Source organism: Oryctolagus cuniculus, chromosome 15, assembly GCF_964237555.1.
Source record: "Oryctolagus cuniculus chromosome 15, mOryCun1.1, whole genome shotgun sequence".
Lineage (NCBI taxonomy): Eukaryota > Metazoa > Chordata > Mammalia > Lagomorpha > Leporidae > Oryctolagus > Oryctolagus cuniculus.
Genome location: NC_091446.1, coordinates 74,937,715 through 74,957,816, shown reverse-complemented (window position 1 = coordinate 74,957,816; position 20,102 = coordinate 74,937,715). Strand labels below are relative to the sequence as shown.

At 43.2% G+C, this 20,102-nt stretch overlaps 1 long non-coding RNA gene across 4 annotated transcripts in view; it reads right to left on the bottom strand.

Moving 5' to 3' along the window:
- Positions 1-20,102, bottom strand: part of LOC127487441 (uncharacterized) — a 220,441-nt gene that overhangs the window by 168,237 nt on the left and 32,102 nt on the right. The window lies entirely within an intron of this gene.

Below are 20,102 nucleotides of genomic sequence, written 5' to 3'. Positions count from 1 at the left end.
GGAAAGCAGATAGGAAGTGACTAATGACATGAGCCAGCTTCACAACTCCCCTCTTGTAACTTCGGGCAGTTGGTACTAGGATAGAAATCCATACTGGCACGTTTTGTTCAGCACTGCACCTTCACTGAGAAGGCTGCCTAGCACAAAGTAAACACTCAGGAAATCACCACTGGATAAATGAAACCTCTAAACTAGGGCTCATTCCCTAGCGTTGGAGGTGTGGAAAATGTATCTACCTTGTAGGAAGCTGTAAGGATTAATAAGCTAATGCAGCAAGGCCATGGGCATGGAGTAAGTGCTCAGTAAACACAGCAATTACTGTTAGGACTGCTACCAAGCTCAACAGATAGCAGGATCAGACACTGGCAGAAGCCCATGTCCCAGCGCATGTTCTGCTGCTGTAACAGACCACCACAGACTGTGCAGTTTATCAACAACAGGCACTCATTTGGGTTCTGTAGGCTGGAATTCCCAGTGAAGGGCCATCTCTGGCAGGGTGTTACACAGGGTAGAGGGCCTGTGAGGAAGAGTCAGGCAAAGTCACTCTTTTGTCAAGAATGCACTCTTTCAAGGACTGAGCCACTCCTGTGATACTGGGATCAGCCCCTTCAGGAGGACAGAGCCCTTCTGGTGCAATCACGGATTAAAGCCCCACCACCATCACAGAGAACTGTTACCATGGCAACCAAACTCTGACCAGAGCAAAGCATTTGTGCCCCTCAGGGCCTGCACCTGAGCTTTTAGCAGAGCTGGAGCACCAGTAGCCCAATAATGCAAGTGCAAAACCCCAGTGCAACACAGACTCCATCCCTCCTCAGGCTGTGCTGTGAACAGTTCCTCTTTACTTTTTATCACCTTCATTTCCTCTGACATCTATTGCTCCCCCCATTTGATTCACTCTACTCTTCTCTGAATTTTTAAGATGCATAAGTTATTTTCAGCTTCCCATTTTTTAAAAAAATGTTTTAAATTTATTTGAGAGGTAGATTTAGAGAGGGAGAGACAGAGAAAAGATCTTCCATCTGCTGGTTCACTCCCCAAATGGCAGCAATGGCTGGAGCTGAGCTGATCGGAAGCCAGGAGCTTCTTTAAGGTCTTCCATGTGGGTGTAGGGGCTCATGCCCCTGGGCCATCTCCATTGCTTTCCCAGGCCATCAGCAGAGAGTTGGATTGAAAGAGGAGCAGCCAGGACAAAAACTGGCACCCATATGGGATGCCAGCACCACAGGTGGAGGATAAGCCTACTACGCCACAGCACCAGGTCCCTCAGCTTACTTTTTTAAAAAAATGTAGGTGTTTGAGGCTAGAGAATGTCCTCAACATGCAGCCTTAGCAGTGTTACAGGTCTGCCATCACGTGATATGACTGTCATTACGTTCTGGCTTGTAACTGTATATAATTTATCTTCCCTTTTACTCTGTAATTGCCTTTTGCTTAGGATTTGAACAAAACATCCACATTCCTCAACAATAATGCATTAGAAAGTATTGGCTTTCCAAGCCAAAAAATGTCAGCCTTATGAAATCTAAAGCCTCAAAATTCAGTTTTAAAAAATGAACTGTGCCAGAGTCACTGTGCACCTGCTCCCCATGTAGGACCTCTGTCCTTAATGAGTTGTACTATGAGAATTAATGTTAAAACTAGTCTTCAAACAGTACTTTATACTTTTTGTGTCTGTTTGGGTGCAATCTGTTGAAATCTTAACTTAGAGTTGATCTTATGTATATAAAGATAATTAAAAAAATGAATCTTAGTGAAGAATGGGATGGGACAGGGAGTAGGAGGTGGTACATGAGTGGGAGTGGGAGGGCAGCTATGGGGGTAAGAACCGCTATAATCCAAAAAGCTGTTTCTATGAAATTTATACTTATTAAATAAAAGCCTTATTTAAAAAATGAGCTGTGCAACATTTGAAAGCACAGGCTCTGGGTCTGTGTCCTGGAATGCCAGGGGTAAGGCTGGCCATTCAAGGTGGCAGCCTCTTCCATGGCCCTTTCCTCAGCCACACAGAAACCAGGCTCAGAGCCTCTGTCCAGAGCTTCCCTGCGCTGGATGTGACCCCAACTCTGGTGCTGAAGGGACCTCTCCAACTCATTATGGTGCATCTGTTAGTATTTGCAGAGAACACAACTTGTCACTAGCTATGACAGTCCACTCTCACTACAACTAAAGAGCATCCTAAACTTACAGTTTTCCTACTCTATCCTTTCCCTTTTAAAATACAAGAATGCAGGGCCAGTGCCGTGGTGCACTGGGTTAATCATCCACCTGCAGTGCCAGCATCCCATATGGGCACCGGGTTCTAGTCCCAGTTGCTCCTCTTCCAGTCCAGCTCTCTTCTGTGGCCTGGGAAGGCAGTAGAAGATGGCCCAAGTGCTTCAGCACCTGCACCTGCATGGGAGACCAGGAGGAAGCACCTGGCTCCTGGCTTCGGATCAGCATAGCTCAGGCTGTAGCAGCCATTTGGGGAGTGAACCAATGGATGAAAGACCTTTCTCTCTGTCTGTCTCTCTCACTGTCTGTAACTCTACCTGTCAAATAAATAAATAAATAAATCGTTAACAAATACAAGAATGTCACACATGGGTACTTCAAAAGTTCATGGAAATGGAAGCAGAAGATCAATTCACTGGAGCACAGAAATGTTTTGAAATCCATGCAAATGAGTATTTCATTTCTATTGTGAAACAAATGAGTATTTCATTTCTTAATGTGAAACAAGTTATTCTTTTCTGCATACCTCAGCCATGGGCCACACCCACCCCTGAGCACTGACAATTAGATGAATGAGCTTGGGTAAGTCATTTAAGCCCTCAAGATCTCAGTCAGCCTGCCTATAAAATGGGTACGACACCAAACCCCGGAATTGCTGTGCTGATAAAATCGGAGAATCCATGGAGATGCTCAGCACAGCTGCTGGAACAGCCTAAGCAAGACATTCAGCTGTCAATGTTCTTGTTAGTGTAGAGGCCATGATTAGACTCAGTGAGGTACTTAGACCCTCTTTAGTGCACTCTCAGATACCAAGCATTTGTAACAGTCCCAAGACACAAGCAGAATGCAATAGAAAATGGAAAGCCTTAAGTGAGCCTGGAGGGAAAGGAAAGGACAGCTCTCTCATGATCTCAGTGAGCGTGCATGCATGTGTGCTCTCTCCTTATATATGTGTGTAAATGGTGTATTTATAAAACATAAAAATATAACTTTAATTACAACATAATTAATGAATAATTTATAATATATAAAAAGTCTCTAACATGAGTATATATACACTTCTAATTTTAATGCAACTAAATATGTTAGCAAAGTGCTAATGAGATATAAATGTCATATAAATAAATACAGCACTTATTTGTCTTTTTCTAGCACAGCCTCCCTAAGTTCTAGTGTCCTGGAATTTAAGGTTGCCAAAATTGCTACTTTGGCACCTTATTTATAAGCTTTAGATTCATGTAATTATCTGAGGATGGAACGAGGGGTAATTTCTGTTTTCTTTAAACTGACGTTTCATGTAAACTTCTGTGAGGCTGAGAACTCACATGGATGGGGTCTGTTCACCTCACCTGGTGTCCCATCTAAAGCATTGCTCTGTCTCTGATCATCAGGTCCCAGACATCTGTGGGCAACAGGCCTGTTTCTGCAAGCAGGGACTCCACATCCAGCTCCCATGTGACTTTTCCTTTTTAGTTTAGAGACAGAGGTGGAGAGAATTCCCACCTCTGATTCACTCCCTAAATGCCCACAATGGCTGGTGCTGGGGCAGGGCCATGCCAGGAGCAGGAACTCAATGCACATTTCCTATGTGGTTGATAGAAACCTGATTCCTTGAGCCACCAGCATAGCCTCCCAAGGTCTACACTGGTGGGAAGCTGGAATCTGGAGTTGGGCCCAGGAATTGAACTTAAGTGTTAAGCTAAATGCCCACTCCCTTCTAGGTATATTTTGATCTCAAATGCACTTGAAAAATATTTCAGTTATCTTCCAACATAACAATCATATTTATTATAATTTAGTAAGCCTTGTTATTGTGGTTACAGTGGTGAGTGTCATTTAATGGAACACAAAATTTAGGAAAATGGGACTGGGTTTGTCAATTTGTATGACTTTCAGGAAACAAACTTGGTTACACACACACCCATACATACCCCATGCATTATACTGAGAACATTAGGTGACAGTGTACAAAGTTGCAGCTATGTAAGATCAGTAAGTTTAGAGACCTAACATATAGCATGATGAAAGGGGGAGAGAGAGAGAGAAAGAGAGAAGGAGGGAGGGAGGGAAAGAAAACACATAAAAAAGTATTGGGTATACTTACCTACTTTAACATAGTAATTGTGCTTCTAGCACTCCATCCTCAGGAAATATTTTTAAATTCAGAGAAAGAGTTATTTTCAGAGATATTTAGTGTACTCTCATTTATAAAAATGAGCACTGAAAAAAATCTGAACATTCAACAACTGCTAAGTAATTTATACTATTCCCACCTGTTAGAATATTATGTAGCCATTAAAGTGGTTTATAAAGAATCAGTAATAACACATAAAGTGAAATAAAATGTGAGTAAAAAAGTCATAATTAGGTAAAAGTAACAAGGCCGAGTGAAAGAAAGAAAATGGTCTTAAATGTGTGTTACTGCTCATCTTTGGGTGGTGAGGCTATGAATAACACTTTGGTTCTTCCCTTTCTGTTTACATTCCAAATTTTATAAAATAAAGACTTCTCTGAAACAGTAGCCTGTGCTTTAAAAAGGAAAGAGATCAAAGTGCAGGCAGTCGAGGAGAAAAGAGAAAGGGCAGAGTATGTACTTTCTCCTCTCCGTCTTGACCCTTCAAAGTCCCCACCGAAACTTCCTCCTGGGGAAAGCGAGTGTGTGTTGCTGCCCCTGAGGCCCAGTGCTCCACATCTAGCTCACTACACTCTTGCATCTGGACAGTTGGGAAAGGGTTCTACTCTTTTCTAGCCCTAGCTCTCCAAACACTCAAGGAACCCTGGACTAAACAGAGTAAAACCAAATGATACTGGCCCAATTCCACTCTATTCCTTCAGTCACAACTGTATAACCCTGATGCAAAAAAGGATGAAAATTTCTCACTCATCAGTCTTTTTCATACAAGAACTCAAACAGTCTCACAAATGGCCTAGGATTCCAAAGCAGTAAACCTGTCCAGACCAATGGAGCATACTGTTGAAAATACCAACTGTGATTTGAGGAGGCTGAGGACAAACTCTTGGGAACACTCAAAGAACAGCACAACTCGCTATCACAATTGACCCAATAGCTGTCCTCAAAGGTAACTTCAAGTTCCCTTCCTACACACCTGATACTTGTAACACATTTGCCTCTGCTCCCCAAGCCAAAGGCATCCCTTGGACAGCTAACATTTCTGCAAACTGATGTCTATTTGTAGCAATTTGGTTTATTATCAGTGGTTCAGGGACAATTTAGAGCAGACTTTGGCAGCCTCTTATGATAACAATCTGCCCCCGTTGTGTTCCTTATGGAAGACACCTGTTTTGCCAGGAAGATATATTAGCTGTGGATGACTGAGTAAGAACATGATTAAGATGTCAAAGTTCCCACTGGGCCTGCACACACTAAATCTCAGGGTTGTCTGTCTCCTGTGTGGGCCACAATGCCTGTCCAAAGGGGCCTAGTTCCTTCTTACATTTACTGTTGGAAAATGTCAATAATGTCACAGATCACTAGGAAAAAAAAAAAAAAACAAGCTGACAGTCCCATTGACAGCTCTGAGCTGATGACTTCATCCTTGATCCTCTCCAGAAGTTTTTTGTCTTTTTTTTTAAAAGATTTATTTATTTATTTATTTGAAAGGCAGAGTTATAGGGAGACAGAGTCAGAGAAAGACAAAGAAGTCTTCCATCCACTGGTTTACTCCCCAAATGGCTGCAACAATGGCCAGAGCTGCACTGATCCAAAGCCAGGAGCTTCTTCTGGATCTCCCATGTGGTGCAGGGACCCAAGGACTTGGGCCATTTTCCACTGCTTTCACAGGCCATAGCAGAAAGCTGGAATGGAAGTGGGCAGCCAGGACTTGAACCAGTGTCCATATGGGATGCTGGCACTGCAGGCAGCAGCTTTACTTGCTACACTACAGCATAGGCCCCATCCAGAAGAGTTCTAACCCAACACAGCCTAGAGTCAGGCTGTAGCTAAAACAGCTCCCAGAAGATTCAACACAGCTAGAACTGATCAGGGCTTCCAAAGGGCCCACACTTGCTCCAATTTGGGTTCATCTGGGAAAGAGCCATTTGTCTATTGATAGGCAAGATGATAAGCATGGTACAACTCACTTAAAAAAAAAACTAAAGTTAAAATAAAAAGAATTTTAAAAATGATAAAAAGAAATGTGTTACCTGTGGCAAAAAAAAAAAAATGACCTAAATGAAAGATCTCTGTGAGTGAGATCCCAGCGGAAAGAATGGGCCATCAAAGAAGGAGGTACCTTTCTCTGAAGGGAAGAGAGAACTTCCACTTTGATTATGGCTTGTCTAAATAAGGTCTGAGTTTGTGAACTCAAGAGGCTTCCATAGCCTTGGCAGCTCAAGACAAGAGCTTCAGGTGATCACTGACATCATAAATAAGAGTGTCAATTGTTAAATCAACAATGGGAGTCACTGTGCACTTGCTCCCCATGTAGGATCTCGGTCCTTAATGTGTTGTACTATGAGAATTAATGGTAAAACAAGTACTCAAACAGTACTTTATACTTTGTGTATCTGTGTGGGTGCAAACTGTTGAAATCTTTGCTTAGTACATACTAAGTTGATCTTCTGTATATAAAGATAATTAAAAATTAATCTTGATGAAGAATGGGATGGGAGAGGGAGTGGGAGATGGGATGGTTTGTGGGTGGGGAGGGAGGTTATGGGAGGAGAAGCCACTATAATCCAGAAGTTTTACTTTTGAAATTTATATTTATTAAATAAAAGTTAAAAAAAAGAAATGTTAAAAAAATACATACTTGTATCTCCTCAGTAGAGGCTGGCTTCTCTGGAGATAGAGAAGGGTATATGTGAGATTTTCTGAGGCAGCATATTTTGTTTTTCTATCTATTCTGCTAGTCTTGCCCACCAAGGAACATTCCAATTATAATCACAGAGAACTTCAGATGCAAACAAAACAAAACAAAACAAAACCGGTGGGGGAAATCAGGGGAAGAGAATAATTCTTTTTCTTGGTCTCACCCTTGTTCTCATCACTGCCCAAACTACCCAGGGACTGCGACTACTCAGCCCCAGGGCCTATCAGCCCCCTTTTATACAGATCTGGTTTGGTGCAAAGGGCACAAGGGTTTCACTCATACACACAGACCACAAATTTGGCTCTAAAGCTTATGAGCTGCAGGACCTTCATCTCTATGACCATTGGATGCAATCCTACACCTTGAAGCATGCACTAATCAAATTATACCCTCCAGGCCAGACCATGGCTCACTTGGCTAATCCTCTGCTTGTGGCGCTGGCACCCCGGGTTTTAGTTTCGGTTGGGGTGCCAGATTCTGTCCCAGTGGCTCCTCTTCCAGTCCAGCTCTCTGCTGTGGCCCAGGACTGCAGTGGAGGATGGCCCAAGTGCTTGGGCCCTGCACCCACATGGGAGACCAGGAGGAAGCACTGGCTCCTGGCTTTGGATCGGCGCAACACACCAGCCACAGCATACCAGCCATGGTGGCCATCTTGGGGGGGTGAACCAATGGAAAAGGAAGACCTTTTTCTCTGTCTCTCTCACTAACTGCCTGTCAAAAAATAAAAATAAAATAAAAAATTAAAAAAAAATTATACCCTCCAAAAACACCTGGTAATGTCTCAATAGATATGAGCTGCCTCTTTCTTCACTTACAAGGTCATTCAGGTCTCAGCTCAACTGCCATCTCCTCAAAAGAGCCTCCTGTGTCCCCAGCCACCAACCTCCTCACTCAGGAGCACATCGCTGCCTTACTCATCTATCTGACCACTCATCTGTTCTTTGCCTTGCCAGCCGCAAAGAACTCTACAAGGACAGGAAGGTTGTCCTTGTTGGCCACTGTGCACAGGGACTGGAGCTGTTGCTTAGAAACGGTGGAGCTCATACACTTTTCTTGGATGGATGAGGCCTAAGCACGGGCTCTAGCTGAGAAGACCTCACAGTGTGTAGAGAAGTGTGGGTGAGGGCCTTAGGAAGGCCTCCCGAGCATGCTGTGGCCGGCCAGCTCAGCAGGCAGCCCACCGCTCAGGGGAGAGCTCCTGAGCACAGAACTCACTTTGGTGCTGGTGTGCCGCCGCCATGACTCAGGCTTCTGGGACACAGCTGAGCAAGCCGAGAAGCCACCACCCAGTGGGTTCATGCAGAGCACACTCCCACTCCGTACCCCTCACAGGACAGCCAAGAGATCCCTGGATAAATCCAGAGTGACAGGGAAGAGCAGGAGGAATCCTCTTAGAAGGCAGAATTGGAAACTCTGAGAGCCAACTCTGTGTTCCCAGCCAGAGACCTAGACTTGGGCATATGCCGCAGACACCTTCTGTCTAGTTGGGCGCCAGACCTAGCCTCAGTTATCAACTTCCTCTTAACATTTCTTTGATGGAAAAGAAAGAAAAATCTATCTTTGATAAAAGAGTTTTTGTTCCTTAGAGAAAACTGAAAATCATGATTTTTAAACCTCATTAGTAATCTAAATCAATAAAGTACCATGTCCCTCAAAAATTAGAACAATTAAAATAAGTTTCCATACTAAAGCATGGTTAAATGCCATACTTATACACTACCATTAAGAGAACTGGGGAGAGTGTTTTGCCTGGAAGTTAAGATTCCTGCATCCAGAGCCAGCATCATGGGGTACCAAGTAAAACCACCATCTGTGATGCCAGCATCTCATATGGGCACCAGTTCATGCTCCAGTTCCTCTACTTCTGATTCAGCTTCCTGCTAATGGCCTGGGGAAAGCAGCTGAGGATGGCCAAAGTGCTTGGGCCCCTGCACCCAATGGGAGACCAGGAAGAAGCTCCTGGCTTCAGTCTGATCCAGCTCTGGCAGCTGCAACCATCTGGGGAGTGAACCAGCAGATGGAAGATCTCTCTCATTCTCTCTCTCTCTCTCCTCCCCCCTCCTCCCTCCCTCTCTTTGTGTGTGTGTGTTTGTGTGTGTGTGTTCCTCTAACTCTTCCTTTCAAAAAATAAAATAAACCTTTGGTGGGGAAAAGATGCCTGTATTTCACATAGGGATACCTGAGTTCTATTCCCCGTTCTGGCTCTTGATTCCATCTTTCTGCTAATGTGCACTTTGGGAGGCAGCAGCGATGGCTCAAGTAACTGCATTCCTGGCACTCATGTGGAAGACCTGGGTTGTGTCTTAGCCCCTGGCTTCAGCCCTGGCCCAACCTCAGCTGTTGTAGACATTTAGGTAGTGAACCAGCAGATGGGAGCTCTCTGCCTGTCAAATATATAAAGAAAATATGGAAAGGAGTTTGGAATCTTATAAATATTTACATCAGGTCTGCCACTTATGGTTGTACAGGCTGAGTTTTGAACATCTCCAAGGGGTGCTACTCTCCTTGCAAGAATTATAGATGTAGTTATTGAGACAATTTTCCTGTAGATGGCAGTCAAGTTCCTGGTGGAAATGGCACCTTATTATAATTTGCACAAGTTACTTTTCAGCTGCTGGTAAGGGTAATTTACAAACATGAACACTGTGGCTCCATTTCCATGAAATTCACACTAAGAAAAAAAATTTCCTGATGTGGGAAATGTTTTATATGCAAAGATGTTCATCACAGCATTATTCAATAATTGCAAACAACCTAAATGTCCAAGAGTAAGGAAATGATTAAAGCAACTGTGTATACACAATTGATATTTATGAATAGCTTATAATAACAAGGAAAAGCTGCTATGTTACCATTATAATTTTATACTTGGGGATACGAAATTATGTATACAGCATTATTACTACTATGTAAAGCAAATGCAAACTTTTAAAAGCTATTCAAAATAAGTTTGTAGGATAGTAATAAGCTAAAATATTAGCAGCAGTTCTTTGGGGATGTAGTGTTACTAATTCTATTTTTGTCTCTCTAATTTACTATATTTTCTAAATATTTTAATGAGCATGTATTCATTTTATACTGGAGTCTCCACCAATAAATTTCTAGAAGCAGAGAATAGTCAGAAATTAGAGGCAGAATTCAAACCTCTCAACATTTTGTTGCTGAGACACGAAGACACTGAAACACCTCATGTGGCATTTCAGCATTTGAGGGAGACGGTTCAGGATCTGGGCCAAGGTAATTCTTTTCCACCACCTCACAGAGAACAGGAACCACAGGCACGGAAACCTCCAAAGGAAGAGAGCAAAGAGCCTGTGTCATCAAGAACAAAAGATATTACTATTGCCTGTGCCCTATGACAACCGTACATCTCAGGCTCATCTCTGCCCACTCCTCCCATTGGGCCTAACCCAGCTAAACAGAATACGAATAGCCAAACAGAATCAATAGCCTACACTACTCATGGGCACCAGGAAATCCTGCCCAAATCCAGGGTCTGGCCTGCCACAGGCCAGTCAGGTGTATTTTTCCCATAATCTCCAATACATGTCTTCCATGTGGCCTCTGACTTGTTTCAAACAGCTGCTTGGATCAGAGTGCTGCTGGGGATCCTATGCACTTGCTTATTCTAACTGATACTGGCACCTGCTCTCATGCTCCCAAGAAGCTGCTGAGGCTTGACTTCAAATGATAGAAAGCATTTCAGTCCACAACACTGGTGCCAGCCTTTAGGTCACTACCAAGAGACTGCCACTGCCATGCTTCTTCCACTAAATCACTGATGCATTCTTCTAAGTATCCCTGCATCCAGAAGGTGTCAGGCGTGTGCTAGTCTCTGGATTCTGTGGTGACTCTCCTCAGCAAAGTCAAAGCCCATGCCCTCAGGGAAGCTGCATTCCAATCAGATAAGGAGAGGATTAACACAATTATCCCCAGGGGATATGTTCCAAGACTTCCCCAGTGGATGCCTGAAACTTCAGATAGTTTAATAACCTGTATAGGTTTTCATAACTGAGACTAATATGGCTATGCAGTGACTAACAGGAGGGTAGTTTATACAATGTGGATATACTAGACAAAGGGATGATTCACTTCCTAGGCAAGACAGAGGATGATGGTGTGAGATCCTATTGTACTACTCATGGCAGTGTACAATTTAAAACTTACAAATTGGTTCTTTGCACAATTCTTCCTTTAATATTTTTGGACTGCTGTTGAGTATAAGTAACTGAAACCTCAGAAAGCTAAACCACAGGTAAGGAGGGACTACAGTAAATAATAATTACAGATGTGGGTAAATAACATGAAGAAATTAAGAAGGCTGATAAATACAACAGGAGAAATTCATCTGAACTGGAGGATGGGAATGAGCGAATCATGCTAGTAGCTCTGACTTGGAACTATTCTAGCTAAGCTAAAATTTCTCATTCCCTATAAACAAAACTTTGAACCTTAAGGTCAGATTGAGAATCCTGACCTTGGCCAACTGCTGCTCCTGGTTCCCCATTCTCAGTGAATTCAAAAGTTATTGCTGCTGAGAGAACAGTCATGAGGAAGTAACCAAATGATTGAAATAAGCATGAAGAGGGGTCATCCTACAATTCCCTCAACAACTGCTCTCACACTTTGGAAACAATCACATGAGAGGTATCATCATTACACTCTACCCACAGATTCTGACAGGATTTCTGGATAAGGCCCAGGAATCTGAATTTTTAGCATGCAATCCCAAGTGATTTTGATGTAAGTGGTCCATGGGCTGTATGTTGAGAAACAGTGCTCAGAAAGCAGAAAAATTATGTTAACATTAGGTAAATCATTAGTATTACAATGCTTTGGGGGAATGGCATAGAGCTTAGTTAAAAGCCTAGGACCTGGAGTCCAGAAAATCCAATTCAAATCTTGGCTCTGTGTACTGTGACTTCAGCCTTAGCTTTTTTTTATTGTAAAATAGAGCAAACAAAGACATCTGTCCCATTGTGAAGACTAAGGGTGATAATACTTTATTGTAAAGATACAATGAGATTCTGTTTCAAGGCATTTAGCCAGGGTCTGGCACATGTTGAATATTAAAAAAATGGATATTCTTGATGATGGTGGTGGTAGTGATGGTGGGGTTGCAGCAGGAACACTTAAACCCACATGTTTGGTTTCAAACAAGCATTGTTCATTCTGGATGCATTGTATTCTTCCAGAGGAAGCACATTCCTACTAAAGCTTCCAGTCTGGAAAGAAAGGGCTAAGGAATGACAGGACAGAAAACAAAGACGTGAGGCATTGTCCAGAGCCCAAATGTTGCAGACAATGACAGATTACAGTTAGCCTCCCTTGATCTACAGGGGAAATGCCCAAGACCCCCAATGGATACCTGAAAGCATGGATAATACCAAACTTACATATGCAAGACTGGCTTTTTCACATATATATATATATGCCTCTAATAAAGTTAAATTGATAATTTATGCACAATTAAGAGATTAATAATGGCTAGTAAGAAAATATAATAATTATCACAATAAACTGCAATAAAAGTTATGTGCATATTCTCTCTCTCAAAATGCTTTAATTCTGCATTGCACTTCAGTAATATTTTCAGATCATAGTTGCCCTAAGTAATGGAAAGCACAAACAGCGAAGCTGAAAGTAATGCAGACTACTGTAGCCAAAACCAGACAGAATCATCACATGGACTGTGTTGTCTGCCAAGCACTAAGTTCCTTCTCTCTTAGTCTAAAGAGCCTTGTTTGGGGACAGCTGTTTAGCCTAATGGTTAAGAAACATCCATGTGCCTAGGTTCAGTTCTCAGCTTCGGCTCCCAACTCCAGCTTCCTGCCACAGCAGATCTTGGGGAATAGCTCACATGATGGGGTCCTGCCAACCCTGAAAGAGACCTGGATGCAGTTCCTGGCTCCTGGCTTCACCTTGGTCCAAGCCAGGTTATTATAGGGATTTGGAGGGGAACCATGGGAATGCAGACCCTGAATCAGGCCTGATAACCAGAGTTGGAGGTCAGGGCTGGTCAGGGAATCAGCTTTCTAGATCAAGCTTCAGAACTCCTGTTGGAGTTTTTGGGACAGAACTTCTGCTGCCTGTGGGTCAGGCCAGTTAGTGCCTGAGGGACATCTGTGTCACAGTGGGAAAAAGTCTTCTCAATAAAAAAACCCAGAGGCAACACAGCAGAGAGGTATGAAAAGAAATGTCAGTGTCCTCATGATGTTTTTGAGCTTTGAGTTATTTACTGATAATATTTTGATCTTTTGAATCTATTTCTGAGTCAATTCTATTCCTTGAATTCCACCTTACAGAAACCACTAAATCCCATCCCAATTTGTTTTAACCTAAACTATATTCCTGCCTAATATAGGAAGTATAGAGAAAGAAGACAACAGAGAAGAAATTGCACAGTTAAGCTCTTGTGTATCACAAACTTTGTACAAGCACATGTGTGTATGCACAACCACATATAGATTTACATGTCCTCCACACCTATACATAGATTTAAGATGTTTTTACATCAAAATACACTTACCTTTTAATTCTGTTGTCCACATTTTCAAGTGTCTTTGTGTGTGTGTGTGTGTGTGTGTGTGCATGTGTATGTAAGAAGTTGAGCAGAAAATATTTAAATTTTCAGTTAGGGGCTGATATTATGGCACAGTGGGTTAAACCATTGCTTGAAATACCATCATCCCATATGAGAGGACAAGTTCGAGTTCCAGCTGCTGTGCTTCTGATCTAGCTCTCTGCTAATGCGCTTGGGAAGACACTGAAAGGTAGCTTAAGTACTGTGGTCCCTGAGAGCTTCATTGGAAAAATCAGATGGATTCTTAGCTCTGGTCAGTCAGGCCCTGCCCTGGCTATTACAGCCATTTGTGAATGAGCCAGCAGATAGAAGCTTTTTAATAAATTTTCATTTCAGCTTCTCAACAAACTAGAGAAAAAAATCATAACCCATAGGGTTGCAACCAACTGGGGAATGAACTAGTGGATGGAAGATCTAATGATCTCTCTCTGAAATTCTTTCAAATAAAAATAAACCTTAAAAAAATCATTACCCACAATGACAGATACTAAGTTGCATTCAATGAAGAGAAAGATTTGGTTAGTGTTCTTACTGATGGAACTCAAGTGCAGTTGACTGGACTTCAACACTCAGACTTTGACACCAGCAGGGACTGTGCCAGGCCAATGCCAGAAGCCTGGGACTCCCTCCAGGTTTCCCACATTGGTGCAAGGACCCAGTTCCTTGGGCCATCTTCTGAATGCTTTCCCAGGCACATTAACAGAGAGCTGGATCAGAAGTGGAACAGCCAAGACTCAAATCAGCACTCCAAATATGGGATGCCAGCTTAGCCCTCTGGGAAACCAAGCTGGCCCACAGAAAAAAGAACTGTAAGTGATTTTAAAGAACTGATCTTGGAAAGAAAAAAAATTTTTTTTAACTTTTATTTAATGAATATAAATTTCCAAAGTACAGAATATTGATTACAATGGCTTCCCCCCCATAACGTCCCTCCAACCCGCAACCCTCCCCTTATCCACTCCCTCTCCCCTTCCATTCATATCAAGATTCATTTTCAATTCTCTTTATATGCAGAAGATCAGTTTAGCATACATTAAGTGGAAAGAAAAATTTTTAAAAGGTGACACTTGAGTTTGACTAAGGATTGCACACCCACAGACAGACACAGAAACTTCTCTACAGCCCATGCCTGGAGGACATTAAGGATGGAGTAGGGGCAGGGTTGCTGCTGCCTGTTTCAGTTGGGTAAAGTGGGAATAAATAAAAGCCTTTGGCTTCTTGCATTTATGAATCAATGTGATCCTGTGGCAACAGATAAATAAGGAATGAATATAGCTCCTTTGCAGTAAATATCTCAGCAGTTCAGTAATATCGATGTTCAAGGTCATTACTTCTTCTACATTCTTCCCTGGCCCACCTTAACACTGGCCAAGCTGCACAGCTATAAGAAATCCCAGAGACTGCACATTAGTCTTGGTCTCCCCTAAATCCTACCCTCCACAGTCTAACTGCAGCTCTTCTCTTTAACCCTGTCCCCTAGATTCAACTAAACCATTCTTGAACCTAGTCAGAATGGCTACAGATCCCAGCATGGCTCTTGCTCAACATGGATGAAGACAAATACACAGGCCATGAACACCTATCCTAGGTGGACTGGGAGTCCCAAACACAGGGAGCCACCAACGCAAGAGTAGTGTCAGCCACTTCTCAGAGGGAACCAGCTCAAGGTTCCTGCCCAAGTGGAGCCATCACCTGCCAGTGGCAGGGCTGTAATAAAAGGTCTTATCCTCTCTTCTAGACCAAGCAGGAAGGTATCCCCAGAGCCTCTCACACCTGACACAAAGCCCCTGACCTTTCAAATATGAAACCACAAACAAGGACTGTTAAATCTGGAGGCAATTTCCCTACTCCTCTTTGGGATGGCATTCCAAGACTTGGGGACCAATTGTGGCCAAACACAAAGAAGAAATGATAAGGAGGGTACTTTATCTGCATCTGAATGTCATTCTATATGGAGCAGTCCTATTCTCCTCTGTTCAAGTCAAGAGCTTGGGAGCTGGAGCCTAGGCATTGCTATCATAGATAACAACTACTCTGATTGGGCCTTCTCGTTCTTTCTTCCACATGTCACCAACTAAAATGATTTTGGGAAGTTAAGCCTTCACCTGCCAAGATGGCATCCCATACGGGCACCAGTTTGAACCCCAGCTTCTCTACTTCCAATCCAGCTGCTAATGCTTCTGGAAAAGCAGAAGATGGTCCAAGTACATTGATCCCTGCCACCCATGTTGGAGACCTGAAAGAAGATCCTAGCTCCTGACTTCAGCCTGGCCCAGCCCTGGCTTTTTGTGGCCAGCTGGGGAGTGAACCAGGGGATGGAAGATTTCTGTGTCTCCCTTTCGCTCTGTAACTCTGCCTTTCAAATACATAAACAAATCTTTAAAAAAAATTTCTTTAAGAATGATTTTGACTGCTTTGCTGTGGCCAATGGATATGAGAACAAATAGGTGAATATGCTTTTACAAAACTCTATAAATTGCCTATGATTCAAGCTACTGATATGCCTAAGTTAGAGCTGTTTGTTCCAGCTGAGAATAACAACAAAATCTGAGGCATGCCTTTCCACAGTTGGGAGATGGGAAGGCAGGAAAGAGAGCTGAAATATTTGTTAATCACCCCTTTGGTACCAGGCACCTGACAGATGCTTTATATTAATTATTGCACATAATCCTCCCAAAGATGCCTGTGATATAGGATTAATTATTTCCATATGAATTTTTCCATATGAAATTTTTCCATATGAAAAAATGTGGCTCAAGGAGCTACTGTTGCCTGCTCAAGATCACAGAGCTTAGGAGAAGCAGCAGCAACCCTCAAATCAAGTTCTGATTTCCAAATGCCTACACTGAGAGGTCTTTTACATATGAGGAGACTTCAGAAAGTTCTTGAAAAGAAGAGAATTAAAAGATAAGTTTATTTTGGTGCAAAAAAACTGCTAAAATTCATAGTTTTTTTTCATAATACACACTTTCCATGGACTTATTTGAAGTCCCCTTGTATGTAATGCACACACAAACACACACACCCACATTTGCATACCTGAACACATGTAGGCACCCACTTGGATGTACACAGAATTAAAAGCACAAATGGATGGAGTTTTATGTATACATGGCTGGCCACATACACATCCTCTCCAGACTAACCAATGAGAACACAGAATGTTTAAGCTCTTCATCTCCCAAAGTATTCATGGAAGTGGTTCCATTTAGATTACTCAATACCAGAAAAATGAGGTAAAGTGGGCAAGGCATCCCTCCATCAGCACCATCCTGGACTCTTGGCACTAAGCTAGGAACTGGCTCAGAGGTTTCAAGGAGCTTTTTTCCATCTACCTACTGGAAAGTAGAGTCTAAATCTACAGCCAGTTAGAGGTTTTTCCTAGAGCTCTGCCTAGAGCTTCTTAGCCTCTCCAATGTCCTAATGCCTGTCTCAGGAGGGTGCACTTGATCTGAGTGCAGGTGCTGAATTAAGGTGAGGACACTGAGGTTAAGAACAAAGAAGAGCACTGCAGGCCTGAGGCTCCTTCAGCCCTGGCATGGAGTAGGAACTCAGTAGATATTTGTTAATTGACTAACAAGGAAGAACTCCAGTGGCAAATTCACTTCTGTGTGGATATGTTTTATATATTTCAAGCCTGCTACTGCACAAAGACAACATTTGCAACCAGTCTGTCCTTAAACTCATCTTCTTCCCAAAGGAGGGGAAGACACAACTCAGTAGTATAGTTGGTTCTGCCACTTTCCAGACAGCATGGGCATCCTTGAGCTAGTCCACCTGCTAACTCCCATGAGCCTGCCAGGCCCCAGGGCCCAGCAGCAGACTGTAGATACCAGCACCCACCTAGCCAAGGCTCTGTCCCATCTCCCCCCTCCTCAGACTGCTGCCTCCCTCCCAAGCTCTTCCATCTGACTCTCCATCTCAACTCCTTGAAGCTTCAGAGGTATCACTCTCTGCTCACATCTGACTGGCTTGTCATCATTTATAGCATCTGAAGAGAAACTTCTGATTCAGCACTGACCCCTCAACTCATTGAAAAGGCTTTCAAGCAGGCATGTGAGCACAGCAGGCTAAGCCATGGCATGGAACACTTGCATCCCATACTGAAGTGCAGGTTCAAGCCCTGCTGCTTGGCTTCCCATCCAGCTTCCTGCTAATGCAAATCTGGGAGGTAGAAGATGAGGGCCCAAATATTTGGGCCCTGGCCCCCACACAGCAAATCTGATGGAGTTCCAGGCTCCTGGATTCAGCAGTGGTCACCCTTGGCTGTTACAGGCATTTAGAGAGTGAACCAGAGAATGAATGATTTTTCTCTCGCCATCTCCCTGTCATTCTGCCTTTCAAGTAGATGAAAATAAATTTAAAAATAAACAATAAAAAGGCTCTTTCCTATTCCCAATCAGAATCTCAGACCTCCAAACATGTTACAGGCTAAGGAATTCATGCACATGAACATACACACACACACACACACACACACACACGGAAGGAGACAAGAGTCTTCCTCACATCCCAGTTGCAAAGGGGGCACATGCACTCCCACTCCTCAGCAGCTGTACTCCATGATGATGCTTCCAATTTAAATGTCAGTATAATTTGCCCTGATAAATATACAGCTCCCTGCCCCTTCTCCATCAGTGACTGTAGCTGTAACCACGGTAACAAAATCCAGGTGCAGCAGCACAACCACCATATCTCTATGAGGATGGAGGGAAAGCAGAAGGAATGACAGGGTCACAGGAGCCTGAGACTCCTGTGCAGCAGAGACCAGGAACACTCACGCGTACTTAAGGAGCAAAATAAGCCTCTTGCCAGCAGGAGCACTCTTGTACCTATCCTTATACCTCTGCTCCATCTGGTGAATTTAGCTACAAGAAATGGTTAGCTTCAAGAACAAAATTATCAAATCTGGTGGCTAACTTGCTTAAAGCCAGAATCTCATTCTGGACAACGGATTCCAGAATGTTTGAGCTTATTTTTCCAAATGAGTAAAAGCCAGTCTCAGTGTCTCTCTCTCTCTCTCTCTCTCTCACACACACACACACACACACACACACACACACAGAGGGGAGGGTGCAAAAGCTGAGGCAGAGGAATGGAAGGAGAAATGCGAGAAAATATTAAGGAACTTCCACTCTTTGATCACCAGGCCCAGTGCTGGTGCTTTACAAATGTCAAACTTAATAATTACAATAGCCATGCTCTGGTGTGTGCAGTGCCAGTGTATGCATCTATGTGCAGGTGCACATGTTTGCATGGCTATGTGTGTGTACCGTATGTACACAAAGATGTTCCATAACTTGACTCAATCATTGTAGTTTTCAGAGCACAGTGGTAGCTTCTTTTCATTACACCATGTTTTTTCCCCAAGGGAATCTCAAGGATTGCCAGAGCCAGTCAATAAACACATAAATAAGTGCATAAGTAAGCAATTTCAGTGCAATTTCAATGGCATACAAGACACAGCACAACTTAAGAGCAGCAAACAGAAAATCACATCTGTTGAGTCTCTGCTATGGGCCAGAGGCTGCACCAGACACTCCCCATGGTGCAATACTCAACCTATCGTAGACCCAACACCTGTGTGACCAAATGCAGGAGTCCTCTTACTGGAGGCACATAAGGAGTCCACTGACCACCAGAAGTCCTGGGCACCTTTAAAGAGGTAGGAAAATCCTCTAGAGGAGCACGAATAAAAGCAGCCAGAAATAAGGTGTGGAGAAGAACCCCACCAGGCCTGGCAGACGTTCCCAGAGAGAACGTTTGCTTTGACTTGGTGGGATCCCTGATCTGTACCTTGGCACCTGCTTGCTCTCTCTCTGACACAGTGACTCTCATTCATTGTTTGCCCCCTCTTAGCTTTTGACTTTCAACTGCACCCGTGCTACATTAACCACATTGACTTCAACCGGTTTGCTTTCTAACTTTATTACTGACTTATAATTGAAACTCCACTCTGCGGACAGAGACTTAAGCATCCCTACCTTTGGACAATCCCTCCAAATCAACTCGGTCATGCCCAGGGCTCAGGCTCTGCCACCTGCTGTGTACTGCTATATTCTGATTCATCTTGACACTTCAAGAACAGGATGTTAAATCCAACTTTTTTTTAGATTTACCAGCAAAGCTAAGGCTTTCGATTTGAGAGGAATGAAGTGGGGAGAGGTCTCCAATAACTAAAGCCAAACAAGGGACCAATAACAGAGCTCCATTACACTTAGAAGTTTGTACAGATGTTTTATTACTTAAAGATTTATTTTATTTAAATGAAAGACAGGATTATAGAGAGAGGTAGAGACAGAGATAGAGAGGTCTTCCATCCATTAGTTCACTCCCCAAATGGCCAGAACGGCTGGAGCTGAGTCAATCTGAAGCCAGAAGCTTCTTCTGGGTCTCCTCATGGGTGCAGGGACCCAGGTTCTTGGGCCATCCTCCACTGCTTTCTCAGGTGCAGGGAGCTGGATTGGAAGTGG